General features: G+C 50.8%; 1 protein-coding gene across 6 annotated transcripts in view; it reads left to right on the top strand.

The window, feature by feature from the left end:
• Positions 1-1,713: 1,713 nt before the first annotated feature.
• ZNF250 (zinc finger protein 250) overlaps positions 1,714-8,401 on the top strand; it is a 26,469-nt gene continuing 19,781 nt past the window's right edge. For 2 of the 6 annotated variants that reach the window (XM_011937985.1, XM_011937986.1), the window contains exon 1: positions 2,418-2,480. The gene's annotated coding sequence lies outside the window, so the exon portion shown is untranslated. Of the gene's footprint in view, positions 2,130-2,417; positions 2,543-3,601; positions 3,676-8,401 lie in introns of those variants that run through there. The other 4 variants (XM_011937988.1, XM_011937990.1, XM_011937987.1 and 1 more) reach the window with 4 other exon arrangements.

Genomic DNA, 8,401 nt, shown 5'->3' on the forward strand with positions numbered 1-8,401 from the left:
GAGCGTAAGGACAAGTTGAGGTCTGTGACCTCAAGCTGGAGCCCAGGATGGGCTGAAACCCCTTTGTTGCCCTATAGGAGAAGCTGGAGCCTTTCGTCTTAGAACTGAAGAAGCCAGAGGAAGAGGGGGCAGCTGCTGCCTCATGTCGCCAAGGTGAACCAGCAGACACACTGCACCTGCCCAGACCTTCTGTAGTCCTCACCATCTCTGGACACTCTGTAATTCCTGCATTTATTCTGCGTATTGCCTACTGTCTCTATTCACATATATGGTCCAGAAAGACATGGATTTGTTAGGCACATTGCCTGTTCACTGATGTAGCCCCAGCATTTAGTGCTTAGCACACAAGCACTCAATAAACATTGTGCTGTTGAAGAAGAAAGACAGTCACAGAGACACAGAAGGGACATGCTAGAGAGGAAGTCAGCTGCTGAATCTAAGTGAAGGGCATGCAGGTATTCATTGTATTATTCTTTCAACCTTTATGAATGTATGAACATTTGCAAAATAAAGTTGTGCAGGAAGGAGAAAAACAAAAACCAGGATGCACTGAGGTCTGAGGTGAAGGTCCCAGAGCATCAGTTCTCGTTGGGATCAAGGTTGCTGGGACAGAGCTTGATCCCTCTCAACTGCTAAAACAATCCAGGACAATCCAATAGTAGAGCTGAATTTCAATCACCTTGGCCCTGAGCTTCACAGCCCTTTGGCAGAGGGAATCCTGTGACACTGAGGTGTGTGTAACCACAAGACTGGCCCAAACTGACCCTATTCTGTTGGTAACAGGAGGTATAGCAGAGCCAAAACTGAAAGTCATGTAACTTGGGCACGCACAAAGGAGGAAAATCGTAACTCGGAACCAACGTTTCCTCCCTGCGGAGCCAAGAAGACGGACATGACTGGAGCTTGAGGGGCGGGAGGCTTTCAGAAAGGAAGAGTCCATCATCCTGGAAGATGTGGTGCTGAAACCTGCCATTCCACACCTTACCATAAATGGCCAAGTTTAAAGCCCTCCTATGAAACCTGCCCGCCAGCACTTCTGCATGCCAACCTGTCCTCCCTAACCCATCAAGTTTGACCTAAGCCCAGTGTGGAAGACACATTTGAGCCGCGCCTCCGGTCTCCTTGGCCGTCGACCTTGAAATTAATAAAGCCTTCTCTTTTCTCAAACACTGGTGCCATAGTATTGGCTTCTAGTGCGCCAGGCAACGGGCCCGTTGCTCGAAACGCGCCTGGTGGATGGAAGCTCCGTGAAGTGCGAACCCCCGCCCGCAAGGGCTGCTGTTACAAAGTTCGCTGAAGCACAGCGCAGACTTGGTGTTTGCCTGGTGCATGGCAATTACGGAATTATCGCCACATCCTCCCGGCCTCCGCTTCCAACAGCGCGGGCCGGGCACTCGCTTCCAGCCCACCCCACAACCTTAAGCCTTCCCTGCCGCCCCCCAGCAGCCCCCAGCCCCGCCCTGTGGAGAAGCCTCTTGAGAGTCTGGGCCTGGCCAAGCGCCCGATGGACGACGCGGACCTGGCCTTCGGGAGTGAGGCCAGCGGAAAGTGGACTCGGCGCCGGCCTGCCCCTCCCCGGGCACCGCTCCAAACCAGCCCCACCCGCCCTGCCGCGGCTGTCAGGTCCTGGGCTGTGCCGGAGCCTCCACGCAGGTGTGGCCCGCCCCTCTCGCCCAGGTGCGCGGCGCAAACACATCAAAAAGCAAACACCAGGGCCGAGTGGGCGACGGAGGCAGTCGCTGTTCAGTGTCGCCCCCTGCCGGGACCACGCCGCGCCGGGCACAGCGAAGAGAGGCTGCGCCTCCGACCTCGCGCCGCTCAGCCTCCTAAGTGGGCGGAATAACCTCACGCAAGTCATCAAACAGGACTTCAGTGTTGCAACGAAGGAAGAGAAAGGGCCCCTGAGGAGGCGACATTCGCACTGCAGCGGCGCAGGGACCAGCCAGGCGGCTGAGGGCAAGGTCGTTCCCAGCAGCGGGGACCGCAAGGGCAAAGGCTTGGAGGGGGGAACGAGCTCGAGTTCCAGGACGGCCGAAGCCAGCGCAAATCGAGGAGGGGCTGCGGGGCAGGCAGGGGTGTCCCCCACAGGGCGACGGCGGCAGGAACTCGGGAACCGGGACTGCGAGCGGGTAAGGCTCGAAGGTGGGCTGTAGCCTACGCGCCCGGAAGTGCGGCCGGGGTGCCGGCCGGGCCCATTGCCCAGAGCAGTTCGGCCCCTCTAGGGATCGCGGAGGCCTGGCTCTCGGTGGCGCCTGAGAGCTCCCTGCAGTCGGTCACCGAGGGAGGCTTCGGGCGGGGAGGCGGGTAAAGTGACGTAAACATGCGTTGCCCTCCAGGATTGGCGAACTCAGCTGTGGGGGCAGGAACTGAGGGGCAGGAGCCCCCAGGGATTGGCGGCTGCGCAGACGGGGCGGGGCAGCCCTTTGTCTGAGGGTGCTGCGGGATGCCGCTCCTTCGCGCGTGAGGCTGCGGCGTGGACGGTGAGTGGGGGCCGCGTGTCGGCGCCGGCCAGGACCCTCTCCCATCACGGACACCCGAGCCGGCGCGTCCTCCATACGAATCGTGGACTCTTCCCCGCGAGCACGCACTGCCCCTTCCGTTTACGCTGGTCCCCTCCCGTCACGGACGCGCGGCGGCCTCCTCCCCAGGGCCAAGACCGCGCCCTCTCCCCGGTTCGGGGTTCCCACCCTTCCCCTCGCCCGGCCTTGGACCCCATCGGGCCCTCCCGCGCCCCCGCCCGTCTCGGACGGCCTCGGTCCCTTCCGCGCCCCTCCCCCCGTGGGCCCCCTCAGAGCCCCGGCGTCCCTCCCACCTTGGATCTCCTCAGATCTCCGGCGTTGCTCCCCCTCGGGCCCTCCCGCGCGCTTTCTACCGGCGCCGTGCCTCGGGCCAGGTTGGCCGGAGTCCTGGGGGCGCAGTCCGGACCCCCGGGCCGCTCTTCTGGCGGCGCTCCTGGGGGTCTCGTGTCCCCTGGGATGGGCCCGGAAAGGGGTGGGGAGCTTCCCCAAAATATAAAAATGGAGGCTTTTTCTGTTTTATGCACAACCTGAGGAGCCCCATGAAGACCCCGGCGGCGCACCGGGAGCGCCACTTTATTTAGCTGTAAAAAGTCTTCCCGCGTCAAGACGAAAACGAGCTGCTTTGGAGTGTGCTGCTTGCCGGGTGTCTTATCCTCTCCCCGTTTTGCTGTCGATGCTGTCTTTTCTGTTACTTTGTCAGAGCCCTATTTTAATGAATGAGCCCAACTCTTTGCAACACAGCAAATATTTTCCTTGTTGTTTATTGGCTTAATTTTAAAATTGAAAATAATATGCAATACTTGCAATGCAGGCATGTCAGAAAAATATAAGTCACCCCCCAACACTCTGCCAGTGCATGAAGAGGCAGCTAGGCGCGCGCGCACACCCTTTTTCCTGTCATCAAAGGGAAGCTGCTGTCGTTTGGACTAACACGGGGGCGGCAGGGGGCGCTCCGCTCGTCCTCCGCCGGGTCGGTGCGCCTGGATTTTTCAGTTCCTAACTGTCTTCTGGACGTAGGTTTCTCTGTCCGGTGGACTCTCCCAAGTGGGTAACGGTGGGGACATTGCCACTGACATTTCCGCCCCGTCCGCGGCTCTGGTCCTGTGCGCTTGACAGGTCACTGCGTTCCTGCCAGGTCAACGTTTTTCGTTTATTGGTGAGGTTGAAATCCCTTCATTTGTGTTTTAGCCGTTTGTATTACTTTGTGATTTACCAGCTCATATTTTTTTCCATGTGTGTTGAAAAGATACTTCTCAATTTGTCTTTTGACTCTGATTATGGTGTTTGGTTCTGGTTTGGGCTTTTTCAAAATAGAAAATTTTAAATTTTTAAGAGTCAAATAGTTTGCCTTAAGGCATTTGGGGCTTTGTGCTGTGTTTTAAATGGCTTTCCCCACTCCAAGATTATTTTTAAAATAAACTCTTGTTTTTCTGTGGTACTTGTAAAATGTTGGATACGTCTGGAATTTATATTTTCTTGTGGGTTGAGAGTGGACTCCAGCTTCGTTTTTTCCCCTAAATCATAGGCATTTCTAATACTATTGATCTTTCCATTGATTTGAAAAACCACTTTTGTCATATACTAAATTGTTGCATGCCTTTAGGTCCATTTTTGGAGTTTGGTAGCTTTAATGCGCATACGATTTTGATTTATAAGCTGTGGATCTCTGCTTTCTGCTTTTGGTATTTTGCTTAGAACGGCCCTTCCCACATAAAATAATAAAAATATGCCTGTATTTTAAAGTTCTTTTTTATTGAATATAATAATTATACATATTTATGGGGTACACGTGATATTTTGATACAAGGATAGCATACAATGTATAATGATCAAATCAGGGTAATTAGGATATGTCACCTCAAACATCATTTTTTGTGTTGGAAGCATTTCACATCTCTTCTTCTGGTTGTTTTGAAATATACAATAAATTAGTAACTATAGTCACCTTACCATGGTATCAAACACTGGAACTTACTCATTATATCTGACTGTATGTTTGTAGTCATTAACTTACCTATGTTCACCTCCCCCCAGCCCCACCCTTCCCATCCTCTGGTAACCATCATTCTACCCTCTACCTCCATGAGACCAACTTTTTAAACTCACACATACAAGTGAAAACATGCAATATTTGTCTTTCTGTACCTGGCGTGTTTCAATTAACATAATGACCTCCAGTTCCATCCCTATTGCTGCAAATGACAGAATTTAATTATTTTTATAGCTGAATCATATTCCATTGTGTACATATACCACATTTTCTGTATCCATTTATTTGATGTACATTTTGGTTGATTCCATATCTTAGCTATTGTGAATAGTGCCGCAGTCAACATGTATGTTCAGATATCTTTTTGATGTACTAACTTCCTTTCTTTTGGGTACATACCAAGCAGTGGAATTGCTGGGTCACATAGTGGATCTATTTTTAATTTTTCTCATATGCCTGTTGGCCATACATATTGTCTTTTTTTGATAAATTATTCAGATCATTTACCTGTTTTTAAATCAGATTAGTTGTTGCTTTCTATTGAATTGTTTGACTCCCTTCTGCATTCTGGTTATTAATCCCTTATTGGATGGACAGTTTGTAAATATTTTCTCCCATTCTGTATGTTGTCTCTTCACTCTGCTGATTGTTTCCTTTCCTGTACAGAAGCTTTTTAGTTGATGTAATTCCATTTGTCTAGTTTGCTTTTGTTTCTGTGCTTTTGAGGTCTTACCCAAAAAATGTTTTCCCAGATCAGTACCCTCAAGTGTTTCCTTGATGTTTTACAGCTTTCTTTATAGGGATCCTGTGCATTTCTAAGGTTTAATCTTGTTTCTTGTTGCTATTTGTTGAATAGATTTTTTTCCCTTCGTATTTTCTGACTAGGTGTTACTGGTATATAAGCTATCAGTTTGGTTGTTTTTTGTTTTGTTTGTTTATTTGCTTTTCATCTTTTGAGATGGAGTCTCGCTCTGTTGCTCAGGCTGGGGTGCAATGGTGGGATCTCAGCTCACTGCAAATTCCACCTCCCAGGTTCAAGCAATTCTCATGCCTCAGCCTCGGGAGGAGCTGGAATTACAGGCACGTGCCACTACACTCGGCTGATTTTTGTATTTTTAGCAGAGACGGGGTTTCACCATGTCACCCAGGCTGGTCTTGAACTCCTGACCTCAGGTGATCCACCCACCCTGGCCTCCCAAAGTGCTGGCATTACAGGCATGAGCCACTGTGCGCAGCCAGAAAGCTATCAATTTGGATACATATTTCTGATCATTAATTCTGGAAAGGCTGCAGGTTAGGGTTAGTTTAGGTTAGTTAGTTTAGATTAGGTCAAGTTTAGCAGTGTTTTGCCTTGTGCTCACAGGTGGCTCAGAAGCCGCCTCTCTTGAAAGTGCTTTCACCCTGGGGGTAGGGGCTCCTTGGTGATGAAGAGGGAGCAGTGCTTGTTAGCAGGAAGTCCAGGGAGTGAGGATGATGAGAAGCAAGAGAAGGCAGTGGCTCTGGAGGAGATCCTGGCAGCTCACCCCGGACCAGGAGACTCCAAATCTGCCTGTCCCAGTGTGTCACCATGTTCAGGGTCCTCTGGAATGACAGGCATACTGCTTTGTCACATCAAGACAGTCAGGAGTTCCAAAAAGAGTGATAGGAGTGTCTCACTGCAATGTGGCTTTCGGTCACCTAAAGAAAACTGGAAAGCCAGTTGTTGTTAACAACATTGATCTATTGTTTTTGTTTTGGATCATTCCTTAGGGAAATTTTCAAAATTGAAATTCCTGAGTTTGAAAAATGAACTCTTCATGCTGCCACCTTTGTGACCAGTGGGTGGATGGGATCGTTGCTCAGCCAGTGCCCTGAGTGCGTGTTCTTTATATTGCCCATTTGTTAGCTGTTGGCATGGCCTCAAGAGTGGGGTCCTCAAACTCCACTTCCAGTATTCGATGGTGGTGATTTCCAGCCTGTCCCAGCCCCTGGCCTTGGAGCCTGGCATCTACAGGGGGCTCATCATGAGCCTGTCTTTTAATTTTTAAAAACGGTCCACATCATGCTCTCTCCCTGCCTGAAGTGTGTTCTCATGGAGCAAAGCTTGGAGTTGGACCTCAGGATCCCGCGAAGTGTGGATGGAGTGTGTTGTTAAAAGCCAGTTTCTGTCACCCCAGACAGCTCTTACGTTTTCCTGCTTGGGTATGCAAGGTCTAGGTTGAGGCCCATAGTGTTTGCCTGGCCTGGTTTCCTGTTACAGGCTTGTTCCAGGAAACTGAAACCTTTTATCTGCCATAGTATAAGGAAAAAAATTAAACTAGTTAATACTACTTTTAAAATGTATAGTATATATTTTTAAATATTTAGTTAGTTAGTTATTGAGACGGATTCATTCTGTTGCCCAGGGTGGAGTGTAGTGGTGCAGTCACAGCTTACTGCAGTCTTGACCTCCTGGGCTCAAGCAGTCAGTCTTCCCATCTCAGCCTCCAGAGTACCTGGGTCTACAGACTAGCTAATTTTTAAAAATTTTTTGGGGCCGGGCGCGGTGGCTCAAGCCTGTAATCCCAGCACTTTGGGAGGCCGAGACAGGCAGATCACGAGGTCAGGAGATCGAGACCATCTTGGCCCCGTCTCTACTAAAAAATACAAAAAACTAGCCGGGCGAGGTGGCGGGCGCCTGTAGTCCCAGCTTACTCGGGAGGCTGAGGCAGGAGAATGGTGTAAACCCGGGAGGCGGAGCTTGCAGTGAGCTGAGATCCGGCCACGGCACTCCAGCCTGGGCGACAGAGCGAGACTCCCTAAAAAAAAAAAAGAAATGTGAGAGTGAAGAAGGAAGGAGGCTTTTGTACAGGTTCACAGACCAAGCTGGGTGCAGAAATGGTGGTAGAGGAGGTGCTCGGTTTGGAATATTAAGTGCTATGAGACACCCATATTGAAATGTTGAGTCAGAGGGACGGGGGATCACCAGCTCAAGTGTACCAAAAGAGCTACTGGGCTCAACTGACTTTTCAGACTCACAGGACAACCATGCCTAGCAACAGGTTCATGGAAAAGCTGGCCAGAATCATTCAGCAGCCATCCAGGGAGTACTCGGGTGCATAAACACAAGATGCAGGTAGAAGGAGGAGTTAGCCTAGTCAAAAGCCTCGTGGTCATACAAGGCACACCTCCTGTGTCGGGAGAACTGGCTGCAAGACCTGCTCAGGAGGCCCTGAATGTACTTCCTGTGGTTGTTCATCATTGAGTCCCAGCCCAGGTGTGGTTGGGCCGTAGAGAGAATGACCACCCACCTCTGCCAGATTTCCAGGGGACTAGAGCTGTGCATTCACCATAGGTCAAATTCGTGTGCAGGGCCAGGTGCAGTGACTCACGCCTGTAATTCCAGCACTTTGGGAGGCTGAGAGGGGCAGATCACTTGAGCTCAGGGGTTCGAGACCAGCCTGGGCAACATGGTGAAACCCCATCTCTACAAAAAGTACAAAAATTAGCCGGCCATGGAGGCAAGTGCCTGTTGTCCCAGCTACTCAGGAGACTAAGGTAGGAGAATCGCTTGAGCCTGGGAAACGGAGGTTGCACTGAGTCGAGATCATACCACTGCACTCCAGCCTGGGCAACGGAGCGAGATTCTGTTTCAAAATAAAAAAATGGCAGATCTGTGTGCTGGTGGGTGACCCATGGAAAGGGTCAGGGTGTGGTAGGAGAGAAGGCACTTCTGCCCTTGAGGATAGGCAGATGTCAGACAGGGGGACCAGGAGCACATGAGGCCACTGTTAATGATCACACTTGGTCTTCATCTTAATCCAAAATTGGTTACTGTTGGGCTGGGCGCAGTGGCTCATGCCTGTAATCCCAGCACTTTGGGAGGCTGAGGCAGGTGGATCACCTGAGGTCAGGAGTTCGAGACCAGCCTGAC

The sequence above is a fragment of the Colobus angolensis genome, unplaced genomic scaffold (assembly GCF_000951035.1).
Source record: "Colobus angolensis palliatus isolate OR3802 unplaced genomic scaffold, Cang.pa_1.0 Scaffold17, whole genome shotgun sequence".
In the NCBI taxonomy this organism is placed as follows: Eukaryota; Metazoa; Chordata; class Mammalia; order Primates; family Cercopithecidae; genus Colobus; species Colobus angolensis.